At 44.4% G+C, this 27,448-nt stretch overlaps 1 protein-coding gene across 8 annotated transcripts in view; it reads right to left on the bottom strand.

Annotated features, from left to right (window-relative positions):
- CSNK1G2 (casein kinase 1 gamma 2) overlaps positions 1-27,448 on the bottom strand; it is a 151,679-nt gene that overhangs the window by 107,130 nt on the left and 17,101 nt on the right. Inside the window, exon 1 of one of the 8 annotated variants that reach the window (XM_085637566.1) lies at positions 1,867-2,317. The exons of 3 other annotated variants lie outside the window; for them this stretch is intronic. The gene's annotated coding sequence lies outside the window, so the exon portion shown is untranslated. Of the gene's footprint in view, positions 1-1,866; positions 2,318-27,448 lie in introns of those variants that run through there. 4 more of the 8 variants (XM_085637564.1, XM_085637561.1, XM_085637565.1 and 1 more) reach the window with 4 other exon arrangements.

The following is a 27,448-nucleotide window of genomic DNA, read 5'->3' as shown; positions in this document are numbered from 1 at the left end:
TGTTCCAGAGCAGTATCCCTGCAATAATATTTAGCAAAAGCTTGTTTTTGATAAATGATGGGTAGAGGATCAGACATTTTTAACACAAAAAAGGTGTGGATAGAGTGCCATTTGCGTGCACATACGGTACTGCATCATTCCTGGTACTACCAACATGGGATGTATCTCGCATCCGAGAGTACATTACCAATCCCAGATTGTGACAAGTGGGTCAGTCAACAATTTTAAACGCTTGACTCGAGAAATCACGCCAAATGTGAATACAAGAATAGCTCTTCTGATACAGCACAACCCCTCGACAAAAAAACATGTGGTCCAAAAGCACATCAGAGGGATCACTCTGTTATAAACCCTTTAGTGACCAAATTAACATACGGTCATCACTCTGGGTTCGCATTTCGGAGCATCTTGCTTTAGACAGCAGCTCCCATCTCGCGGAGATCCTGAACTCTACTCCAGTACGTCACAAAGAGGGCACCCGGACACTTCAGACTCCTGGCCATTCTACACCTTGGCAACAAGCTTAAATAGCTCTTGCAAAGACCAGGTGTGCTTGAAGATCAAGAGTGACAGTGCCATAATGTGTCTTAAAAGTGCGATACAATCATGAGCTGGTCAAAGGAGTAAAACTATTCTTAATCAAGTATTGCCAATTCCAAAATGTCTGAGTGACATGGAGTGGAGACAACAAGATCGGACAGAGAGCGATATGCCTGTAAGGTTGTCTCCTGTGAAGTTTAATGAAAGCATTCAAGTGGAGGTGGAAGGAGGCATCCAAAAAGCATTAAGTAAGAGAGGAATATTCCACTGGGCTGAATCAAGAGGCAATTGTCAATGTTTCAAGGAAATGACTGAAAGAGGCTAGTCAAAGAAAGCCAATGGCTGAAAGATGGGACCCAAAGCCCACTCGATGAATATTATAAGCATTTCATTTCCTTAACACAAACTGTATTCCTAGAAAGGTGCAAAGTGGAAACTAAGGTAGCATTGTGCCACGGTCTAATTAGGATATTTTCTAGTGTGAACAGTATTGGTATTTAGCGCCTATTTTTCAAAGCCCAGAAGCGCTGCCCAAATGGTAGCTCATAGAATAACCGATACAGATAATCTGGTGACTGATCACGTTGGGTCAGCAAAAGCACCGCAAAGCTCCGGCACTACCATGTCACCCATCTCGAATCTTGCAGACTACAGTAGACTCCCAAACATGCTTTTCCCAACTCTTCTCTCTTTCTACCTAATCATCCAGCTAACAGGCACACATGCCCCCTGCTACTAGCATGTCACACCTTCCACTCCAAAGAATCTATCCTATTTAAAACACTAGCGCTGATGCATAAGATCGCCTGAGAGCACCTAATCCAACACGAACAAGGAAGCACATGTTACTACCAACTTACCTCGGGGAACCCTGGGTTCTAGAGCAGCGCTCTACTCGGCACAAAGCGCTTCGTCAGGAGTAGTAATCGCAACAAATACAATTACATTCTACGTGGAGTGGGCTTGCTGCCCATGTATACAAGCGCCTTCGTACCCCATATACGGGGAGTAAGCACTTTATAAATGCTGCAATAAAGTAGATGCAAGTCCCACAACTATACGTTCATTGCCACACCAGCTGAAGCATGCAGCTGCACCTGTGGGGTGGTTGTACAAAGGCAACGAAGCATCGACATACATGTGATACGATCTGATATTGCACATGGACCGCTGAGACCAGAGTGTACTCAGCGGTTCGGTTAAACACAGACGGTGGTGAATTTCGAACACACAACTTCAGGGTACAGTACAGGAGCGAGGGCCGTGTATACTCCTCGCAGACACATAGGTACTCGCACATTCTCGCTGCCCGCAGTTTACACAGACCTGGACTCCAACCCCCTTAAACCGGTTATAATTACAGGAGAGGCGGGTCACTTCTCCACCAAGCCGTTGAGATCTTCAGAGAAGCCCCGAGAGACGTTAAACATTGGCGCTGCTGTTTCCCAAACAGGTATAATGAAAGTGAAACCCAAAAACCTCTCATTTCTTTTTCCGTGGCTGCAGGAACGAGTTCCAACTTGTCGATGAGACACTTCTGCCGGCCATTTCCGTGTCCACCTTCCGCGCACACCCGTGCCTCTCGCAGGGCCCCCGCAGCCCCGAGAGCGGTGCGGGCACGAAGGGAAGCCGGGCACGAAGGGAAGCCGGGCACGAAGGGAAGCCGGTCCCGCCCGCCCCCCACCTTCCGCCGGTGACGCCGCGGCCCCGGGGAGTGCAGGCGCGCGCGGCTCACGCCTCCCCACGCTGCACACTCCTCACCTCAGAGCCGCCCCCTGCAGGCGAGAGGTAAACACGCCTCTCCTCCATCGGCACGGGCGGCCAGGAGTGGCTACACACGCCACGGGCTGGGTAAACAAACACACCACCGTAGAACAGACCAAGCATTTACCAGGGGCGGAGAAGGTCGCACAACTGAGGCATTGTGCGAAGAAGGGAAACACAGAAACAGCTGGCGCGCCGAGCACCCACTACAGCCATACATGCCGTCCAACACTTCCCACTTACACCAGCCGACACACCCACACTGTTCCCTGCATGGAACATATCTAAACAAGACCACCCCCGCACATCTCTTGCTTAAACGCAGCCTCAAGTTCCCCACAGCACGTTTGGAGAGCCCCTCTTAAACCACACACACCAATCCTTTCTAGATGCACCGCTGTAAAGCCCTCAGAGTCTGGCAACCAACCAGAACAAAACAACTCGCCTCTTATTTGTCCGCCCAGAAGCACTTAAGGGCCTTTTCAGGGGAATGAGATGCTATTAAAATGCTACTCTTGGGTCAAGCCATACGAGAGCTGCCATGAACAGCGTTCACTCCAACACTCAGTCAATGAAGGGCTGACGAAAGAGTGAAGCCAAACAACCAGGCAGCAGAACAGCAAATCCAAGAGTAGGAATAGTGTGAACTCCTCCCCCCAGATCGTTACAAACATCGTTCCCAGTGGTGGACATGTGTGAGAGTATACTGCATTTTGGGTGTTGTAGTCTTGTTTTCCTTCCATTGAACTAGACTGGCACACCTGAAATCAATGATTTGCAGGTGAAACGTTAATGAACGAGGGCAGTGCCTGTAATGACTGATTGTGGAGCTCCGCTCAATATTGAAAGAGCAAGCCACACAGGTGGTCATTGCAGGTGAACACAGACTAGAGCACTACCAACAATAAAAACTATCTAGAAGTTGCTTTGGGCTCGGCCACCAGAACACTGCCCTCATGGAAGCAGACTGCGTTTAGGGCAGGACGACTGCTGTGGAAACTATCAACGGAGTATGTGCAGCCATGGACAGAACCAACATGTAAACGAGTTGAATGCTAGCATGGGTATCTCTATCAAAATATTGCCAATGTGCTAGAGTCTTTGAAGGCAAAACTGATTCCATAACAAACACCAATAACATTGCCATGATCAATGTAGACCGATCTCGGCGGGGGGGTTGGGAGAGACAATATATGGGCCTCATCCTGGTACCTATAAGCACAAATATTATATGGTAACATTAGATATTACTCGAAGGGGATCCTAACAATAAAAATACTTCAGGGACACCCCCGTTTCTTTTTAAGGAAGCGTGCCCTAAGTATGGTTCAAATGTTTGGTGGGTGATAATGGGAACAGTTACCCTTAGACTCTGATTGATCTCGACATGTTTCAGCATCACACAGTGGCCTGAGTCCCAGGCTTTCATCATGACTGTTCATCCATCTGGCTATAAGTTAATACCGTGTCCTGTCTGTCCCTGTCAGTCGGGGAATATCAAACGGACAACACATACTATATAAACATGTAGGCTTACTTTAGCTCTGATAAAATGCTCATACAAGTGCCCTGGTTTTTCTCAGGGTGCATTCGCTTAGGAAAGCACGGGGAACATGTGTCCCTGTCGTCACACTTACTCCAAGGGTAGCGTGTTGTCGTTCTACCTATTTGGCACCGCTGTCTTCCTACATGCAATATAAAAGGATACTGTGGGGTCCCTGAGGTATTTTATTTTTTAGGAAACACTAAAGCCTGAAAGTCAGAAACGAGGGTGGTAGACTGGCACGGGATACCTTTTTGTGTTGTTTTGTAAACAATATACATAATGGCATAAGTACGGCCATTGAAAAGCAACAGATCTAGGTGACGCAAGTGTACTTTGATCAAAATATGTAAACAAGTAAGGGCACGGTTATATCAATAACTAGCAGCCAGGTGTAGTAAGCGCTAATTCAATAAAGTTGAGATAGTTGTTTCATTGAAGAAAGTTGAGGTTTATTCATGACAAGACCCACGACCGTCTTCATACAGCGCCCCAGTCTGTTATACAAATCAAAGCCAAACATTCTCTCATGACCTAACAAGAATTCTATATTCGACATTCCTTAAAGCAACATACATTAATTAACCCTAATGCTCCTATTAACCTAAGAAGTTCACTTCCACATATTACACACCCCCCTTTCCATAAATCAAATAAGACATTAAAGCAATAACACAAAAAAAATCTATATACAATACAATTGCACACAAAATGCATTGACTCTAACATTAATAAAGAACAACCAAACATAGAAAATATACATGTTCATAAATTATTAATAATATACAAAGTCCCTTGAATGAATAGGAGCAGATCTCATTCTAGAACTACTCCTGACTGAAGCATCTCCACCACCTGTAGACTGGAAACTAGATGGCATAGAAGGAACAACTGTATTGTCACTGCTCCCCATACCATCTCCTTGATTCAAATTGTCATGCAAATCCCTACTGCGGCCCGCACATGTATGAGCATCTAAATCAAACCAATCCTGTCTTACCTTGCTACCATGTGCCTTCACCCTTTCACAAATGATGCCAGCTTGCTTAGGAGTAATTTTGACTAAAACATTGCAATTCCACCACCCCCTATCTTGCAATAGAACTGCTGTTCTGTTTATCCTAATAACTTTTACAGGTTCAGAGAATTTTGACTGCCCCTTACTGACCCTATGCGGTTTTTTGATAAGGACCCAATCTCCCACACACAACGTTCCTTCCTTAACATGCATTCTGGAATCATAGTTCTTTTTATAACAATCCTGTTTACCACGGACATGTTCTCTGAGACTTTGTAAGTCTACTTTTTGATGACGTTCCACTTTATCCAATAACCAATTTGGACTAATGGCAGAAATAGGTTTCCTTCCTCTCAACAAAATGAAAGGAGCAACATCTGTTGTACTCTGTGGTGTAATATTATAATTCCACACCTTGAACTGTAAGTAATCTCTGACATCAAGGTTATTAGCAATTGCCGTTTGAACACCTTCCTTAATTAACCTATTTGCCCTTTCAACTAAGCCATTGGAAGAGGGACTATATAAAGGTACCCTTATGTGTTTTACATCATTTTTATCCAGAAAATTGGTGAACAACTCAGAAATAAAATGGGAGCCATTATCCGTTACGATCTCCTTAACTCTCCCCTCTATGTAAAACAGATGTTTCAAAAATGTTATGACAGACGCATAATCAGTGGACTTAACAAACGAAAAGTACAACCATTTTGAAAAATAATCAATAGCCACAATTAAAAACCTTTTATCATAACCAACCAAGTTAATAGGGCCAGAAAAATCTAACCCAATTTTTTCCCAAGCATTGTTGGGCCAAGTAACCGGACACAAAGGAACCGTAGAGGTCTTCCAATGCTTGTCTGAACACAAGCATTCCGTGCAAGAATCAACAAATCTTCTAACCTGCCCATCAATACCGGGCCACCAATAGATTTGCTTCATTTTCTTAGACGTTGCCGAAATACCTAAATGTCCTTCATGTGCCAAAGCAATAATTTTTGGACGTAAAACACTGGGAGGGACAAACAAATCTTGTCGAACCAAGATACCATTAACAATCGACATTTCTGAAGCAACCTGATGAAAACATCTCAACTCCATTGACATAGATCTTTCATTGGGCCAACCCTCAATTAAACATTTCTTCACTTGAGTCATACACTCATCTTTGTCACACTGCTCAACCCATTCTTTCTCAGAAATCCGAAATCGTTCATTTATATCTCCAATAGTAAACACATACTCCAATCCTTCCCATTTTTTATCCACTACATCATCACCATCAATAGGCAATCGTGATAAACAGTCCGCTCTAACATTTTTCCCACCAGGAATGTATTTTATGTCAAAATTGAACTCTTGTAACCTAGCCAACAATCTAATTAGTCTAGATGAAGCTTTATTCGAACAACTATCTCCCAACATGTATATTAAGGGTTTATGATCCGTATGCAATTCAAATTTGCTCCCCCAAATGTACATTTTAAATTTTTCAGAGGCCCAAGAGCACGCTAATGCTTCCCTTTCGATCGTACTATAGTTTTTCTCAGCCACATTCAAGGTACGTGAGGCAAATGCAATGGTACACTCCTGACCATTAACCACTTGACTGAGTACTGCCCCTAAACCTCTACCACTAGCATCAACTGTAATTATGCACTTTGCTCCATGCATGAATGGCTTAATTGCAGAAGCAGTAGTGATTAATTTTTTTATAGCTACAAATGCCTCCTGACACTCCTTGGACCATATGAATTTCTCATTTTTTTAAAAGAGATTCCTTAAAGGCTGCACAACTACTGCATAACCTTGCACGAAACGTGCATAGTACTCACTCAGCCCTAAAAACGCCCTAAGAGAATCTTTATCACCTGGAACTGCCGCTTCATGTATACCTTTTAACAATGATTCTTTGGGTCTGATACCATCAGCTGAAATGTTGTGTCCTAAATAATTAACCTGTTGTGTTAAAAATGTGCATTTTTCAAAATTTACTGTCATACCGCAAGCACCCAATTTAGCTAAGACCTCTTCTAAAAGTACAATGTGTTCATCTAGGCTTTCCGTGTGAACTAGAATATCATCTTGGAAAGTTTGTACACCCCCAAGATCTCCAAACACTTGATCCATTAATCGTTGAAAAACGCTGGCAGCAGATGCTAAACCGAACGGCATACGCCTGTACATATATACACCAAAAGGTGTCACAAACGTAGTCAAATGTTGTGAATTTTTAGCCAATGGAATCTGATGGTATGCTGAGCGTAAATCAATTGTAGAAAAATATTTACTACCTCCTAATCTGGCAAGCATTTCATGAATACGTGGAAGGGAATGACAATCAACAAGGATATTTCTATTAAGAACTCTTAGATCAGCACACAGGCGTATATCTCCGTTACCTTTTCGTGCGACAACTGCCGCAGAAACCCATTCTGATGATTCCACACGTTTAATAATGCCTTGATCACACATATCATTCAGTAAATTCTTAAGGTCCTCTCTGGCTGACAAAGGAACAGGTCTTACTTTTTGTATCACTGGAACCGCATTACTTTTGAGTACAATTTCATGTTCAAAATTTTTAATGACTCCTATCTTGCTAGAAAACACTTGAGGAAATTTATTTTGTAGCATCCTAGTGAAATTGTCACATATGTTTGTTTCTTTAATCGCTAAAATGGGCATCTCACCTAAAGTGACTGGCTCCTCATGACCTGGCCGTAAGATAATGCCCAACTTTGCTTGGTCCTGCCAACCTAGAATATCCCGTCCATTAACATCTACATAAATTTTAGTAAAAATGTTCCTCCCTTTAAACAAAACACTATCCTCAAAGTATCCTCTCATGATTATGTCATACTCCCCAAAAGCCTTGGGATTAATAGTTGTGGATTTCAGTAATTTCTCAGACCAAAATTTGTGAAATGTGTTCTCCGCTAAAATTGTAATTGGAGATCCAGAATCCGCCATCACATTTAGGTCAATTACTCCAATTTTAACGTCACATATAGGACCCTTACATCTTTTTTCACATTCACCTAATGCACTAATTTCTAGTGATGACACCGATACATTGTTAATAGCTTCAGCCAGTATGTCATTCTCAACGTCAAGTTGACTAACCTTGACTCTTGTTTTACTAGCATGACACACGTTATAGAAATGCCCAATTTTCTTGCAATTGTTGCATCTCTTGCCCTGAGCTGGGCAATTCTGAAAATTCCCTAAATGGAATCTCGACCCACATCTGTAGCATGCTCCACTCACTCTCTTGTCAACATTCCTTCTCACATTACCCTTATGTGTAACTAAATTTATGTTAGCCTCATTACTAACAGGTGTGACCTCCACTGCTGAAACTTTAGCGATGTCAGAAGACACACTAATGTTAGCCTCCGATAAAATTTTAGATGAAACCACAGAACGCTCTATGCTTCTTGCTATATCCATGACCTCATCTAAAGATGGGTTCTTACACGTCAAGATACGTTCTTGAATCTTTTTGTTAAAGCAGTTAAAAACTAATTGATAACGTAAGGCAGTGTCTAGATAATTCCCAAAAACACATTTAGATGCTAATACACACAAAACAGCCAAATAATCCTCGATTGATTCATCCGCAGATTGTTTGCGTTTAAAAAATGTGTGTCTTTCCACCATTACAGAAGGTTCATCCACGTACTGCCTTCCCATACGTGCCAGTGCTTCCTTGTAAACATCCCAAGAGTCATCTCGTGCAGGTGCCGGAAACACCGGTAAATTATCGTACACTTCTTGTCCAGCATTACCCAAAAGATTAAATAAAATGGCTTTTTTCCGAGCTGGTGAATATTTTAAACCATCAATGGCTTCCAGATAATTCTCAAAAATTCTTAGCCATTTATGCCACGGTTTAATGGGTTTTCCAGGAAGTTCCAAAAAGGAAGGTGGTTGCATAACATTAGAATTACTATTATTAGCCATGCTTTAGTGTTTCTTGACTAAATAATGTTACTAAGCTCTTGGTTGCAGACGCGTTGAAAAATGATGAAAGCACGGTCACTTTCCGTGTACAATCTCCGTATCTTGCTCGCTTAACTCGTTGCTAGGAAACCAGCAACAACAGATTCAAAATGGAGGCACGCAGCGTTAACTAACGTGATGACTTATCACGCTGTGCCATGAGCGAGATCGCGTGATAGCTTGCGTCATTCAGCGCGCTAAGAAGCTCATGAAGATCGTGTTGCTGCCTGGAACTCTCCGCTCCGTTTGAAGAATGCTGCTCCCTTCGCTGATGAGCCGTTGGAGGCCTTCAACCTCATGCAGCAACACCACGGGGCAAACTGTAAGTTAAGATTCACACCGAGTCTTTATGCTGTCGACGCCGTCCGCCCAAATAATACAGTCACCTCAAATCAAATGGTGTATTCTTCCGTTTCCTTGTCATGTAAATCCACGCTTCACAATGAATCCGTAACCTTGAAAGGTTTGTTCCTTTTCTTGCCTTATCAATCAAGCAGGAATCCAATTCACATGTAGCTTTCACGATGAAAATCAATACCAAGTAGTGCTCAATGTCTCAAATCGGACACGCAGCTCCCAAAACATATGTACGAACTCCCTGCAGGCTTTCAGCACTCTTGACAAGTTTCAAATTTCTACTGTCGGTGGGTCTCTGTCTTAGATCGTCGCCATAAATTGTAGTAAGCGCTAATTCAATAAAGTTGAGATAGTTGTTTCATTGAAGAAAGTTGAGGTTTATTCATGACAAGACCCACGACCGTCTTCATACAGCGCCCCAGTTCAAAGCCAAACATTCTCTCATGACCTAACAAGAATTCTATATTCGACATTCCTTAAAGCAACATACATTAATTAACCCTAATGCTCCTATTAACATAAGAAGTTCACTTCCACATATTACACCAGGTAAGAAAATACATAGGCACTATGCACACCAAGTTACAAACATGCACGCGGTCTAGGCATGGATAGCGAGGTATGGACATGAGAGTATGTCCTTACGAGTGCAGCCAAAGCTCCAAGCTCATGTAATCGGTTCAGCTGCAATCACGAGCCCCGCAACGAGGGGCTACCCTAATAAAAGCAGTCTTACTTGTTTGCAAACATACTGCCGAGAAAACCTTACCGGCGTGTTCGCAGTGTGGCGAGGGATAAACCCAAAATACAAGGAGGAATGTTGTGGTCATACACAACTGTTAAGAGCAACAATACCAACAAGCGAACGGTCTAGGCCTGGGACAGGAACACTGCCACCATATTATTACCTGACTGCAGTCAGTACTGGCTGCCACCGCGGCATGGGCATGAATGTATTCGTTTCGATTTTGCGCGGGGGCAGCGAGTTGACGGTGTGGGAGGCTTGGAACATTCCAAGGACTGGACGGGTTTTGCTTCCGGGTGGCTGAGTGGCGCGAGGCACGGCTTGTTGATGGCCAGATAGCTCCGGGGGACGGTGACGTAGGCAGGGGAATCCGGTGAGGTCATCACCTCATGACGACGCACCGGTAGACATTTTGAAGAGGTTGGGAGGGATAGACGGAGAGGTGGGGGGCATGGGTGCCCTGTGCCCGCCCAGCTAAAAACAGCCCGGCTCTCTTCGGTTGCCAGTCATTACCCAGGCACCGCGGGACGGCACACGGTAATTTCAAAACCACAGCTCTGCTTTCAGGGCCAACACCCTTCCCTGCGCCGCCCGCCGCTGGATCCAGTGGCAGACAGTGCCGGCTCTGTGTTAAAGTTCGGCCTGGAAATGGAGACGTTAAAGGACCGGGCCCTCCCTGCAGGGCAGCGTAAAAAAAACATCCCTCTTCGAGACTTACAGAGCCTCAGGCTGCCGATTTGTAACCTTCTGGGGCAGGACATCTGAAAATATAGCTGTGTGACATGATCAGGGGCCCTGCTTCACTTTGTGAAAATAGACAATTCACACCGGAACTGCTTTTAGAGAAGCAATTAAGGCTGGTACACAAATAGAATGCCCCAAAACGGACGGAAAACGTACAACCATAACAAATAAACATTATACCTAAGCATGATGTTCCTGCTTTTGGCATTTGATGGCTCAACTAGCAGCCACAAACTATTTGCCATCAGAGTTCATGTCGTCACTGGAATTGCTCGATGGTAAGAGCATAACATTAAACACCTATTATATATGCATTATAAAAAACCTTAGGATAAATAATTATCTGACTCTCGCTTTTAGTTGAACTGTGTTTCTGAGAAGCAGCGTTTTTGCATAGGCCTAGAATCCATTTTTTTAAGCAAGCACTGGCAAAGATAAATGGTATGGCCTTGGAGAGGTGGTGTCATGTTTAATTTTTTCCATTACAAGTATATGTCACAAAAATAAAGAGGTAAAAACAAAGCATGCTGCCGCCACAACTGGATGAAGGACAGCTGCCTCAAGCTCAACTCAGACAGAAGTCCTCATCCTGGGCTCCAACCCCTCCGCCTGGGACGAATACTGGCGGCCCGCAGCGATTGGAACGTTGCCCCACGGACCACACACAAAACCTCGGCATCATCCTGGACTCCTCGTTCTCAATGAACGCCAAATCAACACCGTTTTATCCTCCTGTTTCCACACATTCTGCCTGCTTAGTAAGATCTTCAAGTTAGTCACCACATAGTCCAGGAAAACAGTCACCCATGCACTCGTCAGCAGCAGACTCTACTACGGCAACGCACTACACTGGCACCACCCAGAAACTGCATAACATCCAGAACGCCTTTGCCAGACTCATCCTGAACATCCCATACCCAGCCAAATCATTGGCCACATGAGAGACCTTCACTGGCAACCTATCAACATAAGAATTTCCTTCAAGCTCCTCACGCACGCCTACAAAGTCCCCCACAACGTCAGACCTACATACCTCAGCCACTGCCTCTCCTTCTACACTCCCACCAGACATCGCCGCTCCACCCAACCGACCCTGGCCACCATCCCTGCGATCCGCAGCACCACAGCTGGAGGAAGATCCTTCTCCTACCTCGCTGCGAAGTCCTGGAACTCCCTACCTCTGCACCTGAGGCAATCACCATCGCTCCGCATTTTAGGGAGGACCTCAAGACCTGGCTCTTCGACTGAAATGCAACCAACGTAACCATACCACTGATTCCCCCCTTTTAAATTACTACCATTTGTTTTTAAAATGAGGGAAAGGGATAGAGCATTAGAATGTATGGTAATCAGGAGAAATGAAAATTAATTTGGACTAAGTTGTATGTGTTTCACATTAAGTATTGAAGGCTACGTTGTACTAACTATAACTTCACATACCAGACATTTAGGAATGTAATCCTCAAAACCAAAACCAGAGCAATAAGTTATAGAACCTGATTTTGAGGCAATATCAATGTCAAAATGGGTGCAATATAAATATATATAATAAAGGGGTGAAAGGGACTACCCTTTATTCCCGGGGTAATAATGCAAAATGTTTCCATAGGGGAAGTTTTACACAAAGAATTACTTAAATGAGTACAGTGCTGCTAAAATCATTGCTCTCCAGCATTCCTTTGTTATATATATTTATAGTAATTCTTGAACAAGAAAAACTTCTCGAACATAGATTAGTGCGTTCAAGGAAAACTAATTTGTGTAAGTATTTTCTCAATTTTACAAATTTAATCCAATAACAGATCATTAAAATAAATCATGCCCAATCTTGAAAATTCATGTATTACCTCACGCTCAGGGAAATTTAGCCCGGCAGGTTAATATAAGCAATGCCTGTTTTATATTAGAGCAAGAAGCACAATGAAAAAACCCAGTCATTTTTATTGATGTTACAGGAATCATTTAGGGGCAGTCTTCTATTCGAGAGTTCATTCTTAAATACCAAGTAATATCTTGGATGCTATATTTTTTTTATTGAGGTTGCTAAAAAATATTTTTCAATGTGTTTCAATTCCTTATGATGGTTTAAGGGCCTTCTCAGGGCAATGATTCAAGAACTGCAAACTAAAAAGTGGTAGCATTGCATTTGCTATACTGTATATGAAGAACTGCTTCCTTGAGCAGGAAATAACTCGTCACTGTCCACACAGCGGAGCAGTCAAAAGGTCAGCACACGGAGGGGTGCCCAAGAAGAATACATTAATTTCAGCCGTGTAGTGGTATGTTGCCTCTAACTACCTCTAAAGTGTCACCTCAAACATCAATACCCAATTTCCAGTGTGCCACTTCTTGTAATATTTCACTAGTACTGCTGATACACCAAACCATTGGTCTAGATGCAGAGTGTGAAGTAATATAGGAATTTGGAAGAGTGAATAGATTCTTTGCAGAAGTTACTATGAAGGGATGTAAAAAAAATACATGTTGGAGAACAAGGTCTATGGTAGCATTGTACTCATACAAGCAAGTCTTTATAATAAAAATCCTCAGTGGAACATCTTTTATTTTGGCACAAATATATCTAACATATGGATGTCCACACAGTATTGAATCATTAATTAGTGCTGGCCTCCCAAGTACAATGCATGTTATCCGGAACATCAAGATTAGGATACTGTTTGCTTGACACAAAAGAAATGTAAATAAATCCAGATCTTGTTTAGTCTCCCCCCCCCCCCCTCCCCCTTTAAAAACACGAGAGATCATTTTCCATTTTCGAAGCATACCGATGGTCCCAGTTGGTTCTATGTGAAAGTCGAACATAGTGAAATCTGATATTAGTACGAGTGGAGGCGAAGGCCCAAAGTCAGGCCCTGTGCCCAGATGTAAGCACAGCAGCAGGCGATGCCAACATGTCACTCTGGGCAGGTGATGAAAATAGGATCAAAACACCACTGTGATTATAATTATTACAAGTACTTACAAAGTTTTCCCGCCGATCAACAAATGTGTGAGAAGTTAAGATTGCAGCAGCTAATATATATATATATATGTCCTAATCGTTGTTGCCTTAGGGTGAATGCTGGAATTCTGTACACGACGAATAGATTTACTTGCTGTAACTGAAAAAAGTGCACTCCCATTAAATAAAATCTTTCACACATTAAACAGTTTTGATAAGCACAGAAACAAAATACGGCTATGAATGTACCATCAGATTTGGAAGAAGAAAATCTTATACTTAACGATGGCTTAAAAAAATATAATAATAATTCTGTAGAGCCACAGCCTTCCCTGTGGGTGGAATAACTGCAAGGACACTTGCTGACACAGTCAGGGGTACTGCAGACACTTGTCAAAACATTTTTGACGCAGACATCAACCCATCAGTAGTAAAAGAGCCTTTCACCACAAGGTAATGGCATAAGATGCAGAAGCAGAGATTTTATCTATCAAGTAAGGTCAGTTTTCACATTATATGTATTGTTACTAGAGATATAAATCAATATTATTTGAAATGTATTTTGTGGTATCAATTTTAAAGTCAGCAGCAGTGCATGTGGTGCGAGCGTGACGGGGGTGGGCTCTTAACTGCATAGCTAATGCTATGAGCAATTTCTAGGCGTTATTTTTAGGTACTGGTTCATAGCCACTGCGGCCCCTGGAATTTGCGTTTCACTTTTTTTTATTCCGATAACACAGACCTTACAAGCCAACCAAAACATCAATTTGACAAGGTTTTAACTGAATATAAAACGTGTGCTGGCACAGACAAAATAATTACTGTGTACACCACACAATAAATTGTTCCTTGGCACCTAAATGAAAGATGCAAAATAACCTATTAGCTGCAGAAGGACAAGCGTCTGATCTGCCATGGAAGTCTTTGCAGGTAATGCTAAAAATAGAGCGCAACCCCTTCACACACAAAGAGGACAGGGTTCTACCAAACAAAAAGCTACAATTTCACTGGACGCTTTACATCATTTCAAAATACTCACTCCTCGTACATATCAAACCCACAACTCATAAAATCAAATACTACTAGGGGTTTGACAAGGATACTCTCATATACCACAAGAGATGTATGGCTTTTAATATATCCTACTTTATATATCATTAAAATCTCAGTAATGAACCCATTCAGTGACCTGACTAGTGAGAAAGTGTTGGCCTTTTACCGGTATAAACTGCACTCATAGGACCGGTTGAATTGGATTGTGTGCAATGAGACCACGATCTCTCATCTCAAGGTCTCCCACACTGTCTTCTTGGGCATCACTGAAATAACAGCAGGGTGATCTTGGAGCAAAGTAGCTACAGAGAAAAATGAGGAAAGAACTTTGGGTGGCAATAAATGTCTGCCACAGTCACCTATTTAAATAAGCAATAGCAAGCCAAGACTGCTACAGAAAAATAAAAAATATTTTTTACACAACGCATTTGTGAAATAAATAATTTATGTGTGACGATTCATTGTACTTCTGAGAAGTAAAATAGTTCCTCTTGCATTCCAATGCAACCACTCCAGAAGGCGGAATGATACAGCATGCAAGAAATACATTTCTCCTCTGGCCCTGGGGTCAAGTAGATGCAGTCAAACCAGACCTAAAACAAACTGAGGTTTCCACCCTTTGAGAATATGTACATTTGTGAGAAACTTCACCCGTTGGCAAAGAGTTCCTTCCCACTTCTGGCACAAGTAATAACGGTGTGAATTAAGCATGAAAGGTATCGTTGTTTGATTTCCTTGCTGTAGGAAGCACAGTCACTTGTGAGCACCATAGGTAAGTCCCTGTAGAAAAGTGCCTCTGTTTCACTAGGTCACCCCCACTTTTTGCCTGGTATATGGTATGATTTCGACTGGAAGTGCACTGTGTTCCTGCTAATCAGGTTCCCAATGCCAGATCTCTTTCCCAAAAAGTAGCAATTTTTACCCAATCAGCAATGCCTTTGGTAAGTCCCTGGCAAATGGCACCCCTGGTACCTAGAGCATGAGGTCCTAAAGAGGGTCCCTAATTGCTGCATCACAAATTGTGCCACCCTAAGGGGCCCCTCATCAAACTCATTCAAGACTGCTATCGCAGGCTGCATGTTTTGATGCAGACAAAACTGAAACCCTGACATGACACACATCCCTGTGTGCCATGTCCCCTAACGCTACATGTAGTATTTTTAAGTCACCACTACAGCAGGCCTTACAGCCCTAAGGCAGGGTGAATTATATCACATGGGAGGACATATCTGCATGAGCAGATATGCCCCTGTGCTGGCCGGTTCCATTACTGCCAGTACAAGTGATTTGGGAAACCATTTTAAAAGCATGTGCTCGACACTGGTGAAAATGAGTTCCCCAGCTACATGATGGCTTCACTGAAGATAGGGATGTTTGGTATCAAACATCTCGTATTAATAAACCACCATTGATTCCAGTGTTGGATTTAATAATATATGCACCCAGCGGTCACCTTAAGGGTGCCCCCTGAAAACCTACCAGCTACTGGTGTGCTGACTGACTGGTTTTCGCCAGCCTGCCACCAGAGATGAGTTTCTGGCCCTCAAGGGTGAGGAGGGCCTTTGCTCTCAGGAGGCCAGAGACCAAGCCTGCTTGGTCAGAGGGTGTCTCTCTCAAGCCCCTACCCCCCCCCCCCCCCCACCCCTCCCAGGATGACCTGCAGATTTGCAATCCAAGGCAAAGGCGCTTCAAATAATTCACTACCTTTAGTATGCAAATCTGGATTCTCTCACAGGAGAGGAAGCTGACCCCCTCTGTCCAGAGCCCTTTGGCACATGGGCAGGCAGGACAATTAGATAGGCATGCCCGCCCTCAGGCTAGTACCACCCATAAGGTGGGCTACCTTAAGCGGAGGTGACTTTTCATTTTAGGCATCTCGGTTATGGCAAACTTAGGATCTCGGGGACAGGGTTAAACCCACTTCCCACGTCAGGGGTAGTAAGCGCTATATATATATACACACAATATAATAGTATATATGGATTATGATGCATGACTTTTTGTTAACTTTTTAAAATAAGATTACAATATGCCTACAACAAAGAGTACTAAAACACAGAGCAAGATATCTTTGTTTTAAATGTGTGATATTTTCAAACCTATTGGATCTGTTCCGCGTTGGCTTGTTTTGTAGTGATCGAGTGTCTGGTTTGAAATACCTATGCAGGAGATGAATAACACTCACTGCTTCCTTTTCCATGGTATGCTGTCTATGAAATGAGAAGACTACTAAACACCACAGGAGTAGGAAAAGCCAGGAAAGCATTGGATGTTGTTTACAGACTAAGATATAGGTAATTCTGCAACCATGTCACCTGCAGCCTCTGTTTTCAGGCCCCCTCAATTACGAATGCTCCCAGATGGAGAAACCGAACATCTGAAAGACCCTCTGCACCAGGTCGCCGTGGCCCGAGGAGAAGAGGGCCACCGGTGTCCCCAAGAATCGCAAGACTCAAGCCCAACTGGCCTCCAGGTCCAAACCTGCGACCTTTGTTCACGAAGACTGCTCATCTTTGACTTGCATTGGGCACCCGATGCTGTATTGCACCACTGCACCCGGCCGCCCTAGTGCTGCTGGAGGTGACCTATTGGTGCTGCCTTGGACCTTGCTCCACACCCACTTTAAGTCCAGGAGATTGGTCTCATAAGTCGCTGTACTGTACCTGAATTCCATACTTGTTTTTCCTCCCATAGGATAATATTGCAGCACCAAGTGTTGACTTTTTAATTGTAAAAGTAATTCTGTTGCAAAATCTACATACCTGATCGTATCGATTCTGGTGCCTAAACATATAAAGATACATAAATTAGCGTGGCTCTCCTTATTAAGTCGTGTGCATCATTTATTGACTATCATGTGTATGTGCGGATGTCCAACACTTATCTCTGATAAGCCTAAGGCTGCTCGACCACACTACCCCCTAAAGTACCTTGGGATTGCTAGAGCAAGCCTCTGTCCACTCATAAGGAAACCCCTTGGCTATTTGCATGGTATACCACTATTTGGTATACCATATAAAGAGCCAGCTTCCTAAAGTCCACTTAGCAGATCTCTTCTCTAGGGTAGCACAAACGTTGCCGCTGTCCACACTCAAAAAGTTACCTTTAATGCACAGAGTGAGCAAAAATCAAGGACAGCCCGTGTCTGACAAACAAGACCTCCTTCAGCACTAAGATGCGCAATGTGTCGACTGCATTGCCCCCTTGTACTTTGCAATTTTCACAAAGTTGTATAATTTTAGGTGATTAATTGTGAAAGTTCATTGTGACCTCAGTTTCATGTCAAAGACCAATACATTTGAATTTAAAAACATAGGTTAAAAAAAAAAAACGAGAAATGCAATTCGCCATTAAAACCAAACTAAATTACATGGGTTAAAAAACACCTTTCTCGTAATACATACAATACAACATTTCTCTGTTGGAGAACCATATTACCCCATCAAAACTGAGTTTTACCACTACTCACACAAAGGGGTACACTAACTGCATGATCTGCTAAAACAGCAGCAAGTGCCTCTAGACTTTGCACCCATTGAGCCCTCCCTTGCACAAATCAAACTGAGCCAAAACACACTGGCAGACTCCTCCAAGAGGGCATTTGTAAGACTCTCACACGCGCCCCTCAATAGACTGTGTTTTCCTAGCTAGAGACCTTTCACAAGTTTGGTAAAGCCTTTAATAGCGACATGCAAAAAAAAAAAAGACGGAAGCATGGTGAATAAATAAAGCTCAATCTTCAAAACTAGGCTGTGGGCGAAGAACGAGGGGGTTGGGTTCAGCAGGTTATTGGCACAGATTTTCAGTTAAAGCTGCAAAGACTGAACGCAGCCCATGTGGTGGGGAAACCACAGTGGTTTTAGTTGGGCCTGTCTAACTGGTATAGCAATAGCCCTCAGTGCACGCAGACGACCCGCCCCCCCCGCTCAATACACAGGCCAAGGGATGGCAAGAAACGTAGCTGAGTGATAAGAGCAGCTGGCATCTGCCAAAAGAAAACAAGTGGAGTTGTTTTGGGTTCTTTCCCATGTTTCCACCAACTGTGCTAAACTGCAGAAGTCTGACAACTCCAGCTGGCATGAGTAATACAGGCCTTCGGAAAGGGCTGAGTGCCTCCCGGGGCACAGAATATGCCAACATAATGGAAGGGGAAAGCTGCACAGGATGCCCACCCCAACGTCAAGAAGTAATTCACGGTCAAAGTTTAATGTCGCGGCAGTGGGAAGGGTCAAACATGGTCTTTGTTTTTCAGGTTGTGGCCTGGTAGAAGATGAACACACCGTATTCAGAAGTGCTCACTGCTCGAGGAAACTCATTCTAGCAGTAAGGGTGGGTACAATTACCGGGTCATTCAGGGACCCAAAGCCCCCAGCATTTGCCTTTCATGTAACAACCTAATGAAGTTTGGGAGTTGGACTTAAGAAGCTCCAAACCATGGGACACCTGAAAACAAGTATTTGGAAAAACAAAACCCACAGACTGGAAGCACTGGGTCCTTGGTGAAATGGAGTCATCTGCATGGCCAAGCGCTGCTGTGGTGGAATTAAGGGTTCACACAGTTATCTTAAGCAGATGCTTTCACACACTTGGTCAATGTCGTGTCCATTAACTGTAGTTACATATTTGCGATGGATGTCTAGAATGACCTTTGCTTTTTTTTTTTTTGTATTTAAATTAGAGACAAGGCCTTGGATTCAAAGACATCTCATCACATCTATGATATGGAAAGGCACTACCCAATAACGAGCTATTACAAACCTAAGCAGATTTATAAATATGGCTTAAGTTAAAATCCACATTACGAAACAAAAATGGAAGAAAACGTAAGATACTAGGTGAAGTGAAGAGACTTTATTAGCTACCCACAGGATGTGTGGGACAAGCCAGGAATTTGCTGTTTTTACATGCATTCCCAGCTACAGTTGCTGGAGCCGCGAGTTCAACCACCACCACAAAGGCAAATAGCCTCATATCTCATACCACTGGCAACTCCTTCATTATTCGATATTGTCCCTACTCGGAAACAAACCCAAGATGTTGAAACATCCATACCTCCTCTTCTTTCATCACATTCCCAAGCAACTTAATCTTTACTCCGTCACCAACACAACACCATCTGTTAGATCTATGCATGATTCTTTCATGCATGATCACTTCTCAAGTCTGCAGTTCCCTTCCAAAGCATTCTTTGCAACCCATGCGATCACCTTCACCTAGGAACCAATCCAGAATTGACAGAAGCTATACCCTGTATCTCTTTGAAGCTTCCAATGGTGCAATCCTTTTGTGGAGTACTGCTAAAAGACCACAAACTTTTTCACAAGGCACCCACCACCCTAATCGCTCGCTCAACCAGTGGATTGATGTGCGAGTGATACAAGGTACATCTCTTATGAACCACTCCAATTTATTTCAAGAAGTTCAGCTCGCCCCAAAAGGAAATGTACTCATTACCCAATAGCGGAATTTCCGCTACTTTCCTCGATAAACATCAGTATGAAACTCCACAATGGCTCAAGAGTTATGTACAAACTGAGCTTCTTCCACCTTTCGTGGTTCCGATTCAAGCAGTAGAAATCTATGCACAAAAAACAAGCATTTGCAAAGCCAAAAGGTCTTGCCTATGCCAATACCTTTTAGCCATGCTGTACGTCAGCGTAGCCGCTGTTCAGCATGGCTAAAAGTTTGTGGCGTAAAGTGGAGTATCATGGAGTTAAGTGTTATGGAGTGGCGTGGCATAGAGTGGTGTAGACTAGAGTTGAGTGGTGTGGTGTTGTGTCATGGAGGAAGTAGAGTGTCGTAGAGTGGAGTACAGTGTTGTAGAGCTGAGTTGCTTAGGGTGTAGTGGCACAGAGGGTTATGCATAGAGTGGAGTGACGAAGTGGGTTGTTGAATAGAGTGGTGTAAAGTGACGGAGTAGCGCAGAAGGAGTTGCGCCGTGTAGTAGAGTGTCGGTGTAGAGTAAAGTTTAATGGACTAAAGCATCATAGAGTGGAGTATCGTTGAATGAAGTGCCGTAGAGTTAAGTGGCAAGTAAATTGGCGTTTAGTGCACTGGTTTTGAGTAAAGGGGTGTAGAGCTCACTGACATAGAGGGCAGTGATGTAGAGTTCCGCAACACAGAGTGCAATGGCACCGAGTGGACGGCACATGGTGGATTAAAGTGACGTAAGGGGCAGTGGCATAGAGTATATTGTTTCAGAGTATAGTGAAGTGACATAGATTTGAGTGGTACATTAGAGTGAGTGTAGAGTAGTGCAGAGTAGAGTGACGTCAAGCTCAGAAGGGATGAGTACAGTCTTGCAGAGTAGAGTGCCGTGGTGTACAGTGCATTGACATGGAGCAAGGTTCGCCAAAATCGGCCCTAGAGGGACAGATCCATGCCAGATTTTTAGTATATCCCCATTTAGATAAATGTAGTTAGAGCACAATGATGCAAAGTAGTGTGATGTAGAAAGCAATGGTGTACAGTGATGCAGAGTTGGACAGAGAGGTGTAGAATGTGGGTCCGTCGAGAGCAATGGTGTAAAGTGGCATAGCGTGCAGTGGCAGAGTGTGCTGAGGCATAGCAGGCGGTAGGGCAGAGTAGATTTTGTAAAGTGGTGTAGAGTGCATTGGTTTTGAGTAAAGTGGTGTACACTGCATTGGCAGCGTGCAGTGGTTTACAGTAAAGTGGCGTAGAGCGCAGTGCTTAGAATGGGTAGAGTGCCATGGAATACAGTGTAGTGGTGTAGAGAATATTGTTTCAGAGCAGAGTGAAGCGGTGCAGGGTAGAGGAGTGGCATAGAGAAGTGTCATAGGGTGCAATGGTGTGGAGTGGTACAAAGAAGAGAGCAGTGGCATAGAGTGGAGTTTAAGAATGGAGTGGTCTAGACTGGGGTGGTGTAGAGTGCAGTGGCGCATCGTAGGATAGAATGCATTGGCAGAGTGTAGTGTGCACTGGCGGAGAGTAGAGTCAGAGAGTGCAGTGGTGTAGAGAACAGTGGCATAGAGTTCAGTAGTGCACAGTAGAATGGAGTGGTGTAGAACAGTGACATGGAGTACAATGGTATAGAATGGCGTAGAGTAGGGTGTTGCAAAGCAGAGTGCAATGGTGCAGCATAGATCGGCGTAGAGTGCATTTGTTCTGAGTAAAGTGGTATAGAGTGCATTGGCGTGAAGCGCAGTTGCGTAACGTTGTTGAAGTAAAGTGGCGCAGAGTTGAGTGGTGCAGCATAGATTACAGTGCGGTGGAGCGACTAGATAGTTTCAGAGTACAGTGAAAAGGCCTAGAGTGGGGTGGTGCAGGGTACAGTGCAGCAGTGTAGAGCGCAGTGTCATTGAGTGTAGTGGTACAGAGTAGATTAGAGCGGTGTGGAGTGGACTGGAGTGGTGCAGAGTAGAGTGAAGTGGCGCAGAGTACAGTAAAGCAGTGTGAAGTGCATATTGTGGAGTGGCGTAGTGTGAAGTGGTGCAGAGGAGAGGGTAGTGGCGTAGTGCAGAGTAGAGCTGGGTAAAGTAGAGTATGCATGGTGTAGTAGCGCACTGCCATTACAGACAACACATCTTCAATTGAAAAGACCATTACATTTGCACAGACCTACAGTTTTACGGATAAAAGCATACAACACACAAACAATAATGTGTGGAACTATCATCACCTATTGATTTTTTTGATCAAAATATTTGTTCCACCACACTTCAGAATTACCCAAAAATGTGCTTCCCTAATTCTGATACATAACTGCAGTTTATTAAAATTTTGTTGCGTTCTAGATAAAACATCGCTCAGCCTTCCATCCAGCACACCCACGATTGTCACATAAATCTTCTCACTTTAAAGTCAGAGAAAGAAAAGTAAACACCAAGTTCCCTCTAAAGACAGAGCCTGACATTTGACCTCTGTCTTTGAATGCACAGCAAATGTAACAAGATTTAAAGTCCTGTTTACAAAAATCAAGCACTGGCAAAGGATACAGTAAATAGGGTATGTGCCATGGATGGGAAGAACCCAAGCTGGTCAGCCTAAAACAAATAAAGCCAGCAAGCATATGTGAGTTACAAAGGGAATGGGCGGAATGTATTGCCAGGAAAACTTTCCGAATGCCCCCAAGATGTCGTTAGCAAACTAACAGCTGCGGTGTCTGGTAGTCTTCGACCTAAAAAAGGGAAGGAAGAATTCTGGACCCAACCGCTAGATGGCGGAAAAACGCACCGCATGTGAAGCAAGAAAAATTCAGGTGGCAAAACTTATTTTCAGCACCCCAAGGAAGTGCATGTGTTTTCTTTCTCATTCCTCCATGCGCGTCCTTCCCAAACATCCCCAGTCCTACCACGGCTCTGTGTTGGTCCCCTGACCGTATTCAGCTCATCCCCCCATTTCTCAATTCTTTTTCCTGTTGCGTTCTTTTTTGTTTATTTGAGAGACAGGCAGGTGCAATTTGCCACTAGGCTGCTTTTTTAAATCTATTTGCTATATATTTTTTTAATGTTGGTGTCCGCAATCTCGGAATGAAAAAAAGGGCACTGATGCAAAGTGGTATTAGTGGGGGATGCATGAGCGCTTAGCGGCCATTATGCTGCAGTGGCTATTTTTATTCTTTGATACTGTTTCGAATTGGTAAAATATATTGCCAAAGCCAAGAGGTCCAGTAGCAGCACTGAAAGGCAAAACATACTGGCTTGGACAATGCTTGTTTTTGCTTGCCAGATACCGCGTCTATATGTTGAAGATTTTGAGTACACATGGCTAAAATTCTCATCTCTTTAATGCCTAAATGCAGCAAGTAAACCAGGCTCCTGTTTTGAGAAAAATGTAATTGTTCAAGAAAGTCTGCGAAATATGGTGGATATCCTGCTTATGCTCCGCCCCCCGCATGCTTCCAGACACTTCCTGGCGTTTCTCAGGTCCATGTGTGCACTGCAAATCCATGATCTGGAATTAGGGGTTTGAAATCCATTAGGCCGTTTTTTTGGGAGGATCACGAACAATTCATCTATGGACTGGTCACAGATCTGCGCACCATTAAAGCAGTTATGCTCAGGCTTCCAATATCAGTATTGAATCATGTGGACAGACCCACATGAGCCATGGACAGCCTAGCTCTGTGTTGGTATATGGATGCAATAAATAGTGTTTTTAGCCTGAGGTGCTCAAATGAGGGGGAATGCAGAAGATGTATACGTTTCTTGACAAGAACTCTCTTCATCAGGTCATTAACAAAGTAGTCACCATCATTTTTTTAATAACAAATTGAAGTTTTACAGCAAGACATTTTATCACACAGTGCAACATATGTTTGATATACATGAGTGATATTGTGGCAATAATAATCACACCATTTCCTCCACACCCGCACATTCTTCTGGGGGCAGCCACGAGCCTAGTAGACTGGCTTCTCCTGATGAGTGCACCAGTCCTCCCCTGCCCGCCAGCACCCAATTGTTACTGGCTTCTGTCGCTTCCATGCACAGGCCACATCCCGCCTGGCAACCAAATAAGCCATCCCCAGGAATGCACGTTCAGCTTTTGGGCCCCCTACTTCCTCCAGCAGCCCAAACAAAGCCATATGAGGAGTGAACTCCAGGGAGCGGCCTAGGACATCAGAGTATGCGACCCACCTCCTCCCAGAACAGTCGCAGCACCGGGCATTCTCAGGCAACATGATAGAAGTCCGCCATTGGAAGTGCGCATTGTGCACATGCCGCTTGTGCTGTCAGGTGCATGTGTTGAAAGTGCCTCGGTGTGGGGTACGTCGCATGCAAGTAGTTTAACTGGATCATACGCAGTCGCACTGAGATCACCAGTTACCTAAGCCTCCCTCCAGTCTTCTCCATCTAGTACTCCCACCCAGGATTCCCATCGCCGCCAGGCTCTGTCAAGGCCATTTGGAGCATGAATCACCAGTGAGAGATAATTGCGGATATTGCCCCCTTACCTAATTTCCCCAAGAAAATCTTCGCTTCCAACGGACTGTATTCAGGCAAAGAGTCTTCTGGAAGTCGTGGGCTGACAGAGCGTGGCTTAACTGGAGGTACCGGAAGAACTGTGAGTTGTACAAACAGTACCTATTTTTAACTCCTGAAAGGACACGATGCTCCGCCCCTTATAAACATCCAGAAGATATGCGGTCCCAAGGTATAAATCCCTCTAGGTTTTTTTGTCCATTCTACATGAAATCAAGAAAAAAGTGGATTATTCCCATCTGCAGAAACTGGGGTTTTAGGCACCATTTGGAAGCCCTCAGACTGTTGAAAACGGATTTATCCCCTTTAACTGTATTTGCTGTCAGCAAGTATTTAGCTGCTGTATGGATTATTAGAAGAACTTTCTTGACAAAATGAAATTTAATTGTATTACATGATGTCCTGCTTCCTGGTCAACATTCTTGTAGATGCTATAACTTCTCACCAACAACTTTTAATGATGTATATTAATTGTAGTGTTTGGTTTTATTTCTAATGTTCTTCTTTTATGACTTTATGAAGTCGAAATGAAGATTAATGAAATGAAATCCCTCTAGGGCCAACAGGTGACCCAGCCACGTTCCCTGCCATAGGGTGGTCATCCCAGTGAGCCAGCGGTGTACAGGAAGAGAACGTACTCGGCTCTATATAGGAATTATGCCGAGAGGGAATGCTAGGACACCAAACCAGTCTGAGAGCATTGCCCCTAACCTCCACTAGGCAAGATTAGCCTTTGTTAACCCGAAGCCCAGATGCCTCACCATAGAGCTGGAGAATTTTAAGGCACCCAGAATGCTGTGGGTTACTCAAGAACAAGAGTATATCGTCCGTGTATAACATTATGGAGACGACTCCCCACCGCCAGCCCCACACCCTGAGCATCACACTGTATGAGCCTTGACAGAGGCTCCATCACTAATGCAAACAGCAGCGGGAACAAAGGCCCCCCCGGCCCCTGCCACGCTCGATGTAGAATGCTGGAGATAAAAACCCTTTTCACCCTGACCCGAGCAGTTGGGGAGTGGTAAAGGAGCCGAACCATATGGCGAAACCCCTCCCTTAGACCAGCCTGACGAAGAACCGCGTCCAGGAAAGGCCATGACACCGCTTTGAACGCCTTGGTGAAGTCTATCCGTAGGAGAGCCAGTGTGCCATCAAGGTCTGCCACTCGGAACAGCGCCACTTGGAGTCTCCTAATACAGTGGCACATACTACGGCCTGGCATAAATCTACACTGATTTGGATGGATTAGGTGGGATAGGGCTTGCCCAGCAGCGCAGCCAGTACTTTGGCATAAATCTTGATGTCGGTGTTGAGCAAGATCGGCTGATAAGAGGAACACTAATCCCTAGGGAGCACCTCCTTGGGTAGGACCGCGATTGTAGCACGATCCAGTTCTGGCAGGAAGAATCCCTGCTGCAAAGCCGCTACACAGAAGATGGGGACAAAGTACCTCACGAAAGCGTAATATTCAATGGGATACCCAGCGGGACTGGCAGTCTTACCAGCTTGCAACCGTGGCATACACCTCCTCGAGCGGTAAGGCCTGTTCCAGCTCCTGGACCAAAACACCCGGCACATTCGGCAGTGGTATACTATCCAGAAGGGGCTTGGCGACTTCTTCAGGCAGCGGATGGCATCACAAATACAATCGCTGATAGAAATCCGCAACGGTCTCAGCAATCACTGAAATCTCCTCTTGGGGACATCCTGAGGAGTCCTGAATCACTGGGACCACTCGGTCAGAGACTCCACGGGTCGCCAGCCAATATAATAGTTTACCTGATTTTTTGCCTAAGGAATAAACCCTCTGCATCGAGGCTCTCCAGCACTGTCTGGCCTCCTCTTAGGAAACGTGCCACAGTTCTGTATGGGCTATGGTCAAGAGACGGTGGGACTGATCGCTGTCCCGGCAGCGAAGAGCAACTTCCTCTCGGAAGATCTGAGCTTTCAAGGCGGTAAGGCGCACAGCTCGGCACGCCTCAGCCTGACAAACATAGCCTTTAATGCGGCCCCTCAGGGAAAGGCTTACTAGCCGTCCACAGCTTCGCTGCCGACTCCATGTAACCCGCGTCGAGCTTAAAATATTGACATACTTCCTCTTCAATAAAGGCCTCGCATTCCGAGTCCTGCAAGTACCAAGCATTAAACCTCCAGCCCAAGTGTAGCGGGTTGCGCTCTCCACGACAATAACAATGGGGCATGATCAGAGATCCCGTGCAGAAGTACGCATATCGACTGAATAGAGGGCAGGTCCGCTGCCAGAAGCCACATCAAGTCTATACATGAGTCTGCCGTGTGCACAGCGGATTGATGGGTGTAAGCCCGCAGAACAGGATACCAGGAGCGCCATGCGTCACAGAGGCCCAGCAAGCCCGCCCAGGAAGACAGGCCGATCGGGAGTGCCTGCCAGGATACAGAGAAGAGGAGGCATCAAGGACAGGGCCTGGAAGCGCATTAAAATCTCCTCCAACTATCGTGACTCCCTAGGGAGAGTCAGAAGAAGGGACCTCAAGGTATGCAAAGAAGGCTGCAACAAATGTGGCGGGCGTAGCAGGATGTAATGCCTGGCCTAAAGACGACCCTCAATACCCACATAGCCCTGGGAATCTGTTTGATGTGCAGTAACTGCCAAGGGAAGAGCCTTGTGTAACAATGTGGTGAACCCCCCTGGGGACGGGTGGTAAACCCTATCCTGGCCAAAACAGCAAAGAAGGGGACAACTCCTACCCATTAAGTGAGTCTCCTGCAGTAGGACGACCCCTGTTCTGTA

The sequence above is a fragment of the Triturus cristatus genome, chromosome 12 (assembly GCF_964204655.1).
Source record: "Triturus cristatus chromosome 12, aTriCri1.1, whole genome shotgun sequence".
In the NCBI taxonomy this organism is placed as follows: domain Eukaryota; kingdom Metazoa; phylum Chordata; class Amphibia; order Caudata; family Salamandridae; genus Triturus; species Triturus cristatus.
This window is presented reverse-complemented; position numbering and strand designations above follow the sequence as displayed.